Source organism: Globicephala melas, chromosome 21, assembly GCF_963455315.2.
Source record: "Globicephala melas chromosome 21, mGloMel1.2, whole genome shotgun sequence".
NCBI lineage: Eukaryota > Metazoa > Chordata > Mammalia > Artiodactyla > Delphinidae > Globicephala > Globicephala melas.
Genome location: NC_083334.1, coordinates 10,785,831 through 10,801,313, shown reverse-complemented (window position 1 = coordinate 10,801,313; position 15,483 = coordinate 10,785,831). Strand labels below are relative to the sequence as shown.

The following is a 15,483-nucleotide window of genomic DNA, read 5'->3' as shown; positions in this document are numbered from 1 at the left end:
GTGAGGTCGAGGAGCAAATCGAAGGTCAGAGTGCAGCATTAGCCAAATGTGATTCATGTCACAGAAACTCCAGGAAATATTAATTTATTAACACTCTCTAAATAATGCAGAAACAATTAAATCTATCAACCTTGTCAGGCCCCATAACACAAAGTGATAGCACCCAGAACCCAAGATGGCCAGCCTGACAGTGTCCCGATGACAGGACGGCCTCCAGTGACCCGGTGACTGCGGGGCTCTGAGTCTAAAAATATGTTCCATTTCAAAACCCTGAAGGCATGTCCTGAACGTCACTCAGCCACCAGGTAACGCAGACGGGAATCGTAAGGGCGCGTCGGATACGAAGTCCGTCAGTGATCATTCGCATCTGCGCAGAGCTCTCACCCTGGGCCTTTTCGGGGCAGAAATGAGCCCTGTCTTGGCTCGAGGAAGCTCTGTCCTGAGAGGTGGGGCCGGGATCACTTCCTGCCCAGGCGCTACACCACTGCGGTGCTGCAGCAGGTGATGAATCGGAAGTGGGGATCTGAGAATCGGGCCGTCCCGGGGGTGGGGTCCGAGCCTGCTCAACGGGGATCCGCTTCCGAAGCAGGAGGCGGGTGACGTGCCGTTCACTTTCCTCGCGGGTTGAGCCTTGAAAGCAGTAACAGTTTCCTCCTCTGTGTTGTTCTGGCCAGTCATGGATTTCTGCCTCGCTTATCGTGCCTGTTACACAGAGGGTTCGGCCAGCCCTACGCTGGAGAAAACAGTCAGCTTTGCGGTGGTTTTTCCTTGTGCCTCACCCGAAGGTCCAAGCTGGATGTTAGTTTTTTTGGCATCTCTGCTCCAGTTTGCTTTGTAATAAGGTAATAATAGCGGCCAAGAGAATCCCCTGTGGAAACCTTTCTCTGGATGGAAGGTTTGGGCGGGATTTATTGTGAGAGCACCTCAGTTGCACATCTAAACTGGGTTGTGCTGTTTGACTTTTTTTTTTAATAAAAGCCCCAGTCTGTACTCTAAATGTTTTCCAGGTATTAATCCGTTTAATCCTCACGTGAACCTGGGCGGCAGTACGATTATTCTGTCCGGCGCCCAGAGAGGACCGTGATTTCCCGAGGACGCCCTGCAGCCGGGCATCTAATCTGCACACTGAGTAATAGCTGCACTAAGTCTCCCCCCTCCGCCTCCGAGCTTTTGATGATTCAAGGAACCCCGTGTGGCCGGTGAGGGTTTCCGAGTCTCCAGAGGTGCGGTTTGGCTTCTGTGGTGTGGCTCTTCAGAGACTGCACGTGACTTTGGTGAGGTTTTCCCTGTGTTTTCCTGAAAGAGGAGAGAGCGGGAGGTGGGAGACGGTCCAGGGCCAGTTCAGTCTTTGCTTGCTTTTGTTCAGCATCACGTCATCACCAGGCAGCACCCCTGGTGCTGGACGAGCCAGCACGCACACACGTTTTGCTTTAAAACAACTTAAACCAAGGGAGAGACTTAATTTAAGCAGACACCCAGGCAGACAGCTGATCCTTTGGCAGCCCAGCGGATGGTTCATAAATGATTTGCCAAATAGGAGAGCTGGTGCTAACAAAATAAAAGAACAACAAAAATGAAAGAGAGCCAGCGTGTTCCGAAAGTCTCTGGGTGTGGGTTTCACGTGCTTCCTACGTGGCCATCGTGTGAGGCCACGAGCCTGCGGAACCGAGAGACGGCCGACCTGCCGTGGCGCCCACCGGCCTGAGCTGGAAAGAGGAAGCACGCTTTTCTTTCCAGTGGCACAGCCTTTAACAGAAAAACCTTAGGAGGAAAAGTCAGAGTTAGTTGACAGTGTGTTGGATTTTATTGGCTAAGGCACTAACCTCTTGGAAAAAGAATTTTAAAAACCTCTGATTCCTCGGCCAGCCCAGAAATTAAACTCATCGTGGGCACCTCTGTGTGCTGCCTCCTCTGGGCCCCAGCTGCCGTCCTCCCCAGTGGACCTGGCCACGGTCACCTGGCCACGTCTCCACCGTCGTTGAGAATGACCAGCTGAGAGGAGATTCCCGGGACTGGCCCCTGACCTATGACCCTTAGGGCCTCGGCGCTTCCACCGGATCAAGTCCATCTTCCTCAGGAGGGCAGCACGTGACCACACTCACACGCACAGAGAAGAGAGCCGTCCCTGCCCTGGTGGGATGTCACCCTAGCATCTCCTTACACGACAGCATGGGGGAAACTGTGGTAGTTTTATCAGATCTTCTGTGCTTCAGAATACGTGGGTCTCAAAGATACTTTTTTTTTTTTTTTTTTTTTTCGGTACGCGGGCCTCTCACTGTTGTGGCCTCTCCTGTTGCGGAGCACAGGCTCCGGACGTGCAGGCTCAGCGGCCATGGCTCACGGGCCCAGCCGCTCCGTGGCATGTGGGATCTTCCCGGACCGGGGCACGAACCCGTGTCCCCTGCATCGGCAGGCGGACTCTCAACCACTGCGCCACCAGGGAAGCCCCAATGGTGATTCTTTTAAGATGCTAACATGAGTTCCTTAGATCCTTATTGCCCAGAAATACTTGAAAAGAAGGAAAATTCTAGTCCTAGTGTCTTAGACCTACAGTGGAAGTTTCTGTCCCTGGAAATCCCAATGACCCCCGGTGTCCTTCATGGGGCGTTAATTCTTTATCATCAGTGATAGTCCAGAACTCCGATCCAGAAACGCAAAAGGGGTTCAAATTGATTCGGAAGCATCAGGGTCCTTCCTGCTCACTCCAGCCAGTGCAGCGAATAGAGACCCCAGGTATAAGCTGGGAGGGCATTTCTCTTCCAAATGGCTGTAGCATCTGATACAAAAACATTCATGTTGTTAGTGCATAAACACTTATGGGAGCTCCATGAAAAATTAAACCAGACCTAACTGGCCATAAATATATGAGGAACGGGGACAACGATAGATCATTTTATGGTTTCTGAGATGCTTTCATTTCCTCTCAAACTGAGTCATGAGACTGTATCGAAATCTTCCGGCAGCGGAACACTGATTTGTCCCCTTAACAATTCACCACACCTTCCACCCTGACTTCCCCGCCCTTTTGTCTCGCTGACATCTACCCTGCAGAAACTTTGTTTTGCCACCGTGGCTGCCATGTCGGTACGCAGGCGTTGTCTTCAATTTCGATGAGAATGAATAAATTGAGGGTGAAATTATCCATTAGCATCAGGCGTTTCCATGGTCTCTTTCACGGAGCCTCAGAGAACTGTGTGGATGCTGAGTTCGCCTTGACAAGTGGTTTCAGAAATGACTTGGAAAATTGGGCTGATTTTAATGCAGCTGCCCTGTTATTTTTCTGTAAGAAAAAAAATGTATTTTTGTCTCATCTTTTTCTCTCCTCTTGCCAGATAATTATAAGCTTTTTCAGTATGATTTAGATCGGGTTGATTAGCCAGGCCCTGCTGTACACTGTAAACACGGCTAATGAGTTGCAGGTTTTCTCTAGTTTTCCACCTTAGAAATCAGGCAGGACTCACCTGTCATTCACATGCAGAAGGTGTGTTTGAAAGCAGCCATGCGTCTGCCAAGTTCCCGGGAGACCAGTTTAGAATGGACCAGCCATGATGCCCTATGTGGGAAGGAGAAGCAGGAAAGCACAGATTTCAGGAACGTGATCAAGGAGCAAACATTCTCCCGGTGGAGACAGCCAGTGAGATGTGGGGGAAGCTGGGTGTCCCGAGCTCAGGGCGTGTGAGCATGGCTGGGGGCGGGCACCGCCCTGGGACTCCTGGAGACGCACGAGCTCAGCCGGGGCTGAGTGCGGTCTGGCACTGAGCCCCCCTTACAGGTGGAGGACAGGGCGAGCCTCTGAAGGGCTCAGGTGGGTCTCAGAAAACCAATAAGCAGGCAGTGCCTGTCTTCAGGGTCTCGTGTTCTTCCAGACTCCATCCCTGCCCGGGCCCTCGGTACCAGGCCGTGTACTCCGGCCAGACCTCCCGGTGTGGCTCAGCCTTCACGCTGGAAGGGAAGGGACAGAGGAGCAGCGTCCCGCAAGAGCCCTTTGGATTTCCGTGGAGAAGTCCAAGGTGAAGGTGTATTAGTGCCAAATATTCCGCTAAGGGTCCTGGGCTCCCCTGGCGTTTGTAAAAGGCAGTGGAGCCCAGGCAGGTGGAAGGAAGTGTGCTCGGGACCAGGTCGGGACTCTCAGCTCAGAGCTGGGTGGTGGCCGGTCCCTGTGATTTAGAAAGGACGGCAACACCATCAGGTGGATGGAGTCCATTGTGTTTCCAGCAGCTTTGAGAGTGGTCCTGCCTGGAGAGGGGAAGGTCCTGGGGGGGAGGTTGTCTGCTCTGCGTCCCCAGGCAAGCTCACGCATGCCATGTCCCCAGGAACAGGGACCCCTATGCCACTCTCCTTGCGGGCCCCGCACCTCCGATCGGTCCCCGTCAGCCATCGCTTCTGGCTCTTGCAGCTCTGAGCCAGCAAAGCACTTCCTGCCAAGTGGGGTGAAATTGCCAGGGATTTTCATAATAGAAAACACAAATTGCTGGAGACAGATTCACTGCCAGTGAACCAGGAGGTTGAGAACCACACACTTGTGTCACAAACACGACATTAGCATGCTAAAATGCATGAGTCCTGCCGCTGCTGATCTCCTGAAGCACCAACAGATGGGAAAGCTGGCGTCTCCACTCTCTGAATGTCTCCCGCTGACCCAGGAGACCAGCCATTTCGGAGATGGAAACGATATGGGGGTGCCATTTCTGGTTGGGTTTCAGGTCAAGGACCACATCATTTGTTCAACCAGACTCGATCTGGAATCCGAGGGCTTTAAAAACGCATTGCTGCCGTGAAACCTTGTACTTATTCGGTTTCCTGCGAGTAAACTTGTCGTGTGATGTATTTAAAAAACGGAAGAGCGATGCCTTGGACGTGACCTGTCGATGCATGATGGTAACCGGGTTCATCTGTCATTTTCTAACAAGTGTGATTCACTTTGATTGACATCCAAAGAGGAATAAGTGACTAATGGCAGGCCTGGGGATATAGATCAAAAGTCAGTTTTACGGCGAAGGGGCACTGAAAGTGGGTGTTTGACCACAAATCAAATTTCCAAAGCTTCTTTGTTTTAGAAAGTAAGAATCAGCATAACGTTTTGGCTAGGAAATATTTTAATGTATAGACTTATATGATGAATTCTGTCCATAATTGAGTTTATTCAAGTCTGTGTAACAGCTGAACATGATACATCTAACTCCGGAGTGACAGGAGTTAAAAATGTATTTTTAAATTAGGTGCCCTATGGAGTCACACGGATGGCACTCGTCCACGCGAAGACCTGTTCCTGCCCTTCCTTTCTGGGCCCTGCGGTCACTGTTTCATGTAATTTTCCTGCCAGACTGTGGGCCCCTGGAGGGTGTGGGTCCCGTCTCAGAGTCACAGTGCCAGCACTTGGTGTCAGCAGGCAGGTGTGGGGTGGAAGTGAGGGTGGGGGGGATTTCAGGGGCTGAGTGTGGGCAGGTGTGGGACAGCGTCGTTCACACAGCCAGGGGGTGGGGGACAGCTGCCCCTGGACCCCTCCCCTCAGATAATCCCTCCCAGGTCCCCTTCCAGGAAGCGCTAGGTCCAGTGAAACAGCAAATGTGAAAATGCTACCTTTTAAAGGACGGCTTGGACTTCCCTGGTGGTCCAGTGGTTAAGACAACGCACTTCCAATGCAGGGAGCCCGGGTTCCATCCCTGGTCGGGGAAGTTCCTCATGCTGTGCGGCACGGCCAGAAACAAATAAATGATGTCTTTTTTCTTTTTATTTTAATTGAACGATAGTTGATTTACAATGTTGTTTTAGTTTCAGGTGTACAGCAAAGTGATGCAGTTATATATATCTCTATCTATCTCTGTCTATCTATATATCTATATATATTCTTTTTCAGATACTTTTCCATTATGGTTTATTACAGGAGGTTGAATATAGTTCCCTGTGCTGTATAGCAGGTCCTTGCTGTTAAATGATATGTTTTGAAAGGAATTTTAATCACTGTAGGACGAACCCATGATGAAGCAGGTTCAACCACAGAATGCCTTTCGGGGTCCCGTCATGGCCGCAGCGGGGCTGGTGGACGGCCCAGGCCCTCCTTCCCTGCTGTGATCCATGGGGTGAAACCCCCTGTGTGGTGGTGTCCACAGCAGGCCCTGCCCCTCTGGGCACAGACAGTCCCTGGACGCAGAGGCCGTGTCAAGAAGGCTGTTGGGGTCCCTTTGCACTTGACTGGGAATGAGTTCAGCACATTTATTTTCTGAGCCCAGATTTTGATGCAGGAAAAGGAGTGTCTTAAAGAGTAACTAGGAAAGGAGAGCACGCACATGAAAACCCAGGAAAGACAGTGAAAGTAAAAATGGCGAGGACACATTTTATCCCCGTCACTTTCCCAAAGACGGATCCTGATCCCACGCCCATCTAAGCCTGGAGGGGCCGCAGGGCTCTGCAAGTAGAGGAGCGGCTAATGCCCACACGCGGAATAGGAAAGAAGGTGGACTTGGGAACCGGGCCATCTAATTTCAGCAAAGGAGAAAACAGATGTTGGTTTTACTGGAGACGCTGAACACCAGGTGTTTTTATAATCCCCTTTGTATTTATAAAGCGCACACAGGCCTGTTGAAGAAAATCTGGAAAGCACAAAAAGTTTAAAGAGAAGAATAAAGCGTGGCCATAATCCCTCCAACTGCAGACAGTCGCTCTTGACATCTAGGTAAACGGCCTCCGTCTTTTTTCCAGAGCAGACGAGGATCGTGAAGCAGTCAGAGTTTGCATCTCGGCCGTCTCACTCAGCGTTACATCGGGAATTTCCAAAATGGCTAAAAGCTCTCTAACATTCCATGCTGTGATTGTTCCGTAATTTATTTAACCATTCTGCTTTAATTGGATATTGGAAAATCAAGGCTTGCCAATTTTGTTAGAGGGGGAAAAAATGGAGTGTCACTACTTACCCTCGAGTCACTTGCACAAAATCCAGGAAAAGACACAAAATCACTGGAGCTCTCATTACTCCTGGGTCATCAAAGCCCCTCCCGCTCGGGTGGACGCCTCTGGAAGGAGCCAGGAGATGCCGGACATTCATCAAGTGTAGAAAATTAAGATGATACGTCAAATGAATTTAGAGTACGACAGAAACTAACACAGTATTGTGAAGCAGTTATACTCCAATAAAGATCTATTAAAACGAAGAATTTAGAGTGTTTAAAAGTTAACATTGTGGCTTTTTATAATGTTAAAATGCTGGAAAACTCCTCTCCAGAAAGTAGGTGGTATCACAAAGGAAATGGGAGAGAGTTTTCCAGGCAGAGAATCCCACTCCCTGTCCTGGTATGAAGTCAGCATCTCCGGAAGGTGCCTGCGGGGAGTAGGGCCGCGCTGGGCCTCCCAGCGGCCAAGGACAGCAGCCACCTGGACCCTGTGGGCGCAGGGCGGTCAGGCCTCCTGTTCCTAGCTGGAGGAGGGAGGGTGGGATAGGGGCCTTGAATACGTCGCTTTTGTTCGTTCTGTGAAGTTGGCTGTTCTCAACCCGGCTGCACAATAAAGTCGCCTCTGGAGTGAGGTGAACTGACCCCGGGCCACCCAGAACCTCCGGACCCAGAACCTCCAGGATCGAGGCCAGAGCATCTGCGTTCTTCTCAAAGCCCCCAGGGCATCGAGGCAGGATTTAGCAAATAAAGATCCAGGATGACCTGGTAAGTTTGAATTTCAGATACACAACAGATACCGCTTGGGATATACTTCAATATTATTCTTTGTTTATCTGAAATTCAAATGCCTGGGTGTCCTCTGGCCGCCCTACCCAGGGACTTCTGATGAACCAGCAGAAAGCCACCCGTCAGAGATAAAGAAGGAGTCTGGTGTCAGAGATAAAGAAGGTGTCTGGTGTCAGCATCGTTCACTCCCTTCTCTGAGGTGGTTACCTAACCCAGGGTCTGGAAGCAGAAGCTCAGGCTGCAGAGGACAGCTTTTTCTAAGCTTTGTAAAATGCCCTTTACTCTGTCCTTAAAACTGTATTTCCACTTTAAACGTGGTGGACATATCTCCCAGCAAACTTAGGTGTAAAACCTTATTAAATACAGATGGTAGCGCAGAGGATTTGACACTACGTTCATGTGGAATTTAGATTTAAAACATACTATATAAAATGTAATTAACGTCACTTTTGAAGTGACGAATGTTCAAGTTTAACAGCACAGATACGTTTCATCCTGAAGCTTCCTTCCTTACATAAGAAAATCTGCTTTTTACTTCAGCACGTTTTCCTCCCGTGTCCAAGTCCGGAGGAATTCAGAGTGAAGTGTGCGCTGCCCTTAGTCGCACGTGAATTCCTGTGGAAGACGATTTTGTGATTTGTTTGAAGGCGTGGTGAGGCCCTCAAAGTTTGCAAACAGGGGACGCCACTGCCCTGCCTGGGTCCGGGGGGTGTGAACCCTGACACCCGCCATCAGGGCTTCCGCTGTTCCCTCTTGCGACCCCAAGTTCTCCTCTCACCTGAGTGACACTTGACTAGGAGTGAAAATTCTGCAGACTTTCGGGCAGCTTCTCCGGAGACTTGATCTTTGGTCCAAAATAAAATTATGTGCATTTTTCTGTGTTTCAAAGGAAAGCCATTAGCAACGGTCCTGGCGGGGGCTGGAGGCAGGCTGCAGGCACAGCTGTGAGGAGGGACGGTCGCACTAATCAGTGTCTTTATCCTCGAGGAGCAGAGATGGACCCTTAATTTGAGCAGCTTCAAGTCCTGTCGTTAGGGAAACGGCTGAAATGGGGACTTGAGTGCTTTCTGCAGAGTAAACTTTAAAAGACGGAGAAGAATCTAGAAATTGGGCAAACTGTCAGATCGCCGAACTTTGTGGGTGGCTTCTTCAAGAGCTGAATTTGCAGAGTGTCTCCTGGGTGCGTCCAGAAGTAGCTGCCGGGTGTCACACCTGGAGATTCGGTCACTCGACCCGTGGTCGTCACCCTGACTCCGTGGCTCCGTGTCCTGTGCCCTTTCTATCCACCGGGAGGAGTTTCCAACCAGTCACACAGTCAGGAGACATTTTCACAAGCAAAATTTTTAACTGAGGAGAGGTCGGAGGTGGAGACTGGGAAATAACGCACCACCTGAGAGCTGTGAGTCCAGGGTTATTCGGGGACTTACCGGGGACGATGAGCCGGAGACAGCCTCCCGGTGGCTCTGAGGACCTGCTCCCCAGAGCTGGGGGAGGTGAGCACATGTGTGATTCAGGCGAAGGGTGCGTGCGACCAGGCACACAGCTGGCTGGAAGGTTCTGCTGGTCACAGGAGCACATGCCTTAGTTAATGGTCTTAGCACTTTTCTGAGTATGGGGAGGTGTGAGAAATTGGCTTCGTAATATCTCCCGAAAATACTTAACTATGTGAAGGCCTGTTCACGAGTTTTCCTGGAGCACAGAGCACCTCCTTCCTGGTCTCCGCCCTGGACTCCTCTCACGGTGGGTTGAAGGTCAGCAGCTGCGGTGGCTCGTGGCTCAGTCCTTGTGGAGCCCAGTGCGAGTGACCTTCTTTAGCTGGCAGAGGATCTGGGCGGGATCGGAGGTGTGAGTGAACTTGAAGTGAGCGGGTAGACCAGATGGATCTGGTGAAGTGAGGCTGGAAAAAGGCCGAGTGTGTGGAGCCCACGTGGGTTGAGCCAGACCGGTCCCCTGGGCCTGGGGGAAAAGGAACAGGAAAGAAATGACTGTCAGAGGGACCAATCCCAAGGGAAGACCCAGAGATGCAGCTGGACTCAGGGTGGGCATGGTGGAGGGTCCTTGGTAACATCAGTCAGACTTTGGAAGCTATAGATTCAGCAGCAAAAGCTTCACATGCGGGGCTTCCCTGGTGGTGCAGTGGTTGGGAGTCTGCCTGCCAATGCGGGGGACACGGGTTCGAGCCCTGGTCTGGGAGGATCCCACATGCCGCGGAGCAACTAAGCCCGTGAGCCACAACTGCTGAGCCTGCGCGTCTGGAGCCTGTGCTCCGCAACAAGAGAGGCCGCAACAGCGAGAGACCCGCGCACCGCGATGAAGAGTGGCCCCCACTCGCCGCAACTGAAGAAAGCCCTTGCACAGAAACGAAGACCCAACACAGCAAAAATTAATTAATTAATTAATTAATTTTTTAAAAAAACCTGCTATGGACTAAAGCAGCAAAGAAATATGGAAAAAATTGTATAGGTTTGGCGGTAGTCCATGTGGTTTAAAAAAAAAAAAGCTTCACATGCTACTACCCTCAGCTCAAAAGGTATCATCCCAGCAACAAAAAGAAGTGAGAGTCACTCACCCCCGTGGTCTCCCTGGGCGGCCGTGTGTCCCGGCCACTCTGGGTTCTGCAGAGAAGCTCTGAAGGCTGCAAGAGAAGAAAAGGAGGGCAGACACCCCACCACATCCCCTTCTTAACTCAGTGCTCCCAGACTGCACCCGTAGCATCCTTTCTTATATTTGGAGTTCTGTGTAGGCGTCATTTGAAAAAAAAAAAAAACAAGGATGTGCCACTGAAAATCTCCATCAGAAATCACAATTCTGCTGGGGACTGTGGGTGAATCACTTCTCTGCTCCAGGCCTGTGGCCACTGTGTCCACAAGGACAGTGGTCTCTGCCCCCTCACTGCCCACAGGGACACAGTGGGGAAAAACTGATTAAGCGCATAAGTAAAAACACCGTTTGGAGCAAGACATGCTGCCGAGTCCCGGGCACAGTGGACAAAGCGTATCATTTCGTTTTCTTGGTGTTTATGAGGTAGTAACGGTATTGTACTCCTTTACACCAAGAAATCCGGTATTTTCTTATGAGCAATTTCCCTTTTCATGTATAAACATTGTTTTTCCTTCTAACGCTTTCTTAATATTGCTTCCAAGTGGGCATGATTCAGAGACAGCTTTCCCCTCAAAAGGCATAATTTGTACTTGTGCTTAAGAGCGTTTAGAAGCCCAAAGACTGGAAGTGTGTGTTCTCCCTGCTCTTTTCTGAGCCTGGCAGCAGGGCGTCCGTGGGTCAGGTCTTTAAGAAATGAAGGGTCATGTTGCTGACGCGTCCAAACAGATGCCCCCAGACAGCGGGGTGAAAGAGCCGGAGCTTCCATCAGGACAGGCTCAGCCTCCGGGAATCCGCCCCTAACGTGAGGTCAGGGAAGGCACGGAACGTCCCGGGTCTCGACTTCTGCATCCATCAGGGCAGAGGGCCCTTCGTGCCATGACTGCACAGCGGTCGGTCGGGTCAATGAAGTGAGGTAATGGAGGCCTGAGGATTTGCAAACGTGCACACAAATTATCATACATGTCACTTTTCATCTCTGCTTCACCAAAATCTGGCCAAATGACCAAAAGCCAGCTGGGAAGCAGACCCAGCTGCTGACCACCCAGGTGGTCCCGATGCCAGCCCTCATTTCCTGAGACTGGAAAAGGGGCCGAGTCCTGGCTCATATCCAGTGGGAGGACGAGAGGAAGGCGGGGGCGGGGCAGGGGCTGTGTTAGGTGCTCGGCCCCGTCGCTTCCTGAAGGACCCTCTCTGTGAAGCAGGAGACGCTCCCATGGCCACGCGCACAGCGCAGTGAAGCCAGTTCTCGTTCTGACACGGTGCTGCCAGCACACTTGGCTCTGACCCTCACTGGGGGGTTCTTTACTCGGGACCCGACTTTGGTCTGCATTGAGGTGAGGCCTTTGCTTCTCGGGACCTCAGATCCCGGCCTCCTTGTCTCCGCGCCCGCTATGGGCTCTTGTACCCACGGCTCTCGTTTCTGTCCCAGCAGGGCCCCCCGCATCCAGTGTCTCTCTTCCCCAGGTGACACGCCCGCCTCTCTGGTCCTCATTGCACAGGGTGGATGCCACAACCACCTGGAACGTGCATGTGAGGTCTGACCGTGAGGACACCCCGAGCTGACCCCGTCCCCCTTGAGGGGGCGTGAGCAGTGCGTCCGTGAGAAGAGGCGGCAGACACCGGTCGTCCTCTGAGATGATGGCCACGCCCTGGATCGTAGGATTCTCTCGGATAACTTCCTCAGCTCCCGGGTGCAGGGGACGAGGGTGGCGACTGTCTGACGTGTGCAGGCAGTTTCAGAGACGGGCCCGCATGGTGCTTCCGTGGTGGTAGCTCAGCTCCACCAGCCGCGTTTGATCCCCCCTTACCTGGATTTCATCTGGGAGAAGTTCAGTGCACACGTGGAATTAGGCGTTGACCCTTTGAAGAAGCACCGTGGCCCAGAACCACAAAAAGACCTGCTTACAATTCACCCAGAGGTGTTATCGAATCGCTAGGTCATGTGTTAGGGACTTGGTAAGTAAGACGATTAATCCATAAGGTGAACTCATCTGGAAGGTATTGTCAGCACCCAGTGTGCAGGGAGGAGGGTCCAGAGCCCTAAGAGTGAAGGGCCGAACCTCTAGTGAAGACCAGAACTCACTAGATGCACTCAGACGTGTCTGTGGATGATTTCCAAACGTTTTCAGTCTGTGGCACGCTTCTATTTTTGCAAAGAAAACATGCTGAAATGTGAACATGGTGTCCAGTGCAGGCACTCCTCATTTTACAGCGTGATTAATCTCACATGTGTGATCTGCACGGTGGCTGCCCCACCCCTCCCCAGGCTGTGGTGTGCTCATGTGGCCGGGGAGGTGTCGCAGTCCCCGGGGGTCTCACGCGCAGCCCCGAGCTGCCGGCTCATTGCTCCAGCCGGGCTGCTCCCTGGTCCCACCACTTGTCTGTGCAGCACTGGCAGGAGAGATGCTTCCTCTCCTTGGTGCAGGCTGGGTCAGAGACTGGAATCGGGAAGAACCCGTGCTGGCACATCTCTGTAAGCCTGGCAGGGGCAGCTTTGGGGACCGAGAGGTATCAGAGGAGGATACGTGCCCTGCGCCCTACGTGCTTCCTTCGCCGGTCACCTCGGACGTTCTCGTCCCGCTGCGGACACAGGACGTTGGGTGACCGGCCCGCAGACCCCGTCTGTGCATGTGAACAGGACGGTGCCCGGATCAGTGCTCTGGGCTGTGAGTAGGTATCGGGCAGATACACAAAACCAGCTGCAAAGAAAAAGCTGGTTGGATAAGGCAGGATCGCGGCCACTAATGACACCAACACACGCTTTGAACGAGGCTCAGGGGGCTAAGAGGTAAAACCAGAAACAGAAACGTCTAATGCATTTGCCCTTAATCCACATTCCACGTGTTTGACTGAAAGGTTTTCCCTAAGTGTAGCCGCTCTGAGGCCTCACTTTATCTGATCTGAGGAAGGACAAGCGGAGGGGGAATAGGCAGCTGGTGGTGTCCACCCTCACGATCCAGGGCTGGCCTCCGCACCGCCTCAGGCGGCGTCCTTGGAGTCTCGTTCTCGGGATAATGAGACTCGCCCTTTTGTGAAGCTGCCGGTTGATTGCGCTGCGCTGGGTTCTGTCTGTTCATCTGCATCCGCTGGGCGTCTTTGTCAGTTCAGCGCGTGCTCGCGGTTCCACTGTGTGATGTCAGCTGCTCGTTCAGATTCATACTGGTAAAGCTCGTCCCTTTGTTTCTGTGTGTGTGTGTTCAAAGAGAACAAATGGGATCGAAATCGAAGGTTCACTGTTTCGGTTTATTCTCCTAATTCTCTTCTACCCCACCTAACGTAGACGGGCTTCAAGTTAATAATGCTGACCACGTGAACATAGTCTCCGTGGCAACCGTATTTAATTAGCACTGTGCATCCTATTGCATTATGCTTCTAAACAAATGAAACACGGCATCTTGAGTTTCATATTACCCTGTGGTCACCTGACGAGCCAACTTTGTCATCGATGGCTTATTAGCAGTAAAACAAGACTTCAAACGTGCAAGAAGTACTCTTAGCCATGAAAAACGGGGCGCAGCTGAATTATGTGAATGCATTCGAATAAGGTCTCTCTAAAATACTTACCCCAATTCAGACAGACATTTATTAGACATATATACATGTATATTCATGTATATTGTATATATCTTAAAAGCAGTGCCTGGGAGACCCCGTAAGATGAAATTCCACCACAATTTACCTGAGACATGGTAAATTCCACAGCTCCACAGCATCTTTCATGGCCAAACCCCCTACCTTTCTTTCTTTTTTTTTTTTTTTACCATCTTTATTGGAGTAGAATTGCTTTACAATGGTGTGTTAGTTTCTGCTGTATAACAAAGTGAATCAGCTATACGTATACATATATCCCCATATTCCCTCCCTCTTGCATCTCCCTCCCTCCCACCCTCCCTATCCCACCCTTCTAGGTGGTCACAAAGCACTGAGCTGATCTCCCTGTGCTATGCGGCTGCTTCCCACTAGCTATCTATTTTACATTTGGTAGTGTATATATGTCCATGCCGCTCTCTCACTTGTCCCAGCTTCCCCTTCCCCGTCCCCGTGTCCTCAAGTCCATTCTCTACGTCTGCATCTTTATTCCTGTCCTGCCCCTAGGTTCTTCAGAACCATTTTTATTTTATTTTTTTAGATTCCATATATATGTGCTAGCATACGGTATTTGTTTTTCTCTTTCTGACTTACTTCACTCTGTGTGACAGACTCTAGGTCCATCCACCTCACTACAAATAACCCTACCTTTCTCTCTTTAACGTCCTGTAAACTTGCTGAAAGAGGAAGGTGCCTATTTGCTGACTTGAAGATGGTGAAAATGTCAGTGGGCTGATCACAATGTCCTAAAACGAAGCCCCCCGCGACTATAACATGGTAACTGCATTTAGGATTGCTAGAATGGATGTCCGACTAGAATATTTGCCCAAAGCTTATTCGCGGATGTTGGAAGCCTGCGTGAACACACGTCTGACTATGTAATTATATTTAGAATGATATTTACGGACCACACACCCAAATGATGGCACATATATGAAGCTTATCTGAAACTCCCTGTCTCTGTATGGAGACCTGCTGTCTGCCCCCCGCGCATCGCGGGGCAGACAGTCCCTGGGCATCAGCAGATCTAAGCTGCCGGGTAGCACTCATGGGGCCCAGAGCGGCCGGCAGACCAAGGCGCCTGGTTCGCCGAGCGGAGCCCAGGACGGAAGGCCGCTGCTGTGTCTGTGTCCAGCTCCCCAGGGCCGGCTGGACACAGAGCCCAGGCCTTTTGTCCCTTTGGCTTTGTTGCCTCATCTGGGTAGGGAGGGCCAGAGCGAGATGACCCCCGAGACCTTATACAGCCGCATGACGTGTCCCTCTAAGAATGCCGTGTCTGCTTCTGCACTAATCACAGACCCAGCAATCGAAAATCAATGCTGGTGACCTGTTGTCACAACAGAAGGAAATGAGATGTGGACAAAATTGACCTAAGGTTAACGAGTATTAAGATGACAACAGTAACTGCAGGCTTCCAATTTTGCCAGATGAGGCCTCAGGTAGTACAAGACTTTCCAGACGTCAGAGGAGTCGTGCTCAGGACCGTGTAGGGCTCACAGGGGACTCACCAGCCGGGAAACAATCGTGCGGCCGAGTTTACAGAATCCAGTTCACATGCAGACAAAGTCTACAAAGTCTGCAGGAGACCAAGGAGCAGCCGTGAATCCCTTGCACGGCGACC

General features: G+C 51.3%; 1 protein-coding gene across 6 annotated transcripts in view; it reads left to right on the top strand.

Annotated features, from left to right (window-relative positions):
* Positions 1–15,483, top strand: part of DLGAP2 (DLG associated protein 2) — a 717,919-nt gene that overhangs the window by 555,340 nt on the left and 147,096 nt on the right. The gene's annotated exons all lie outside the window — the stretch shown is intronic.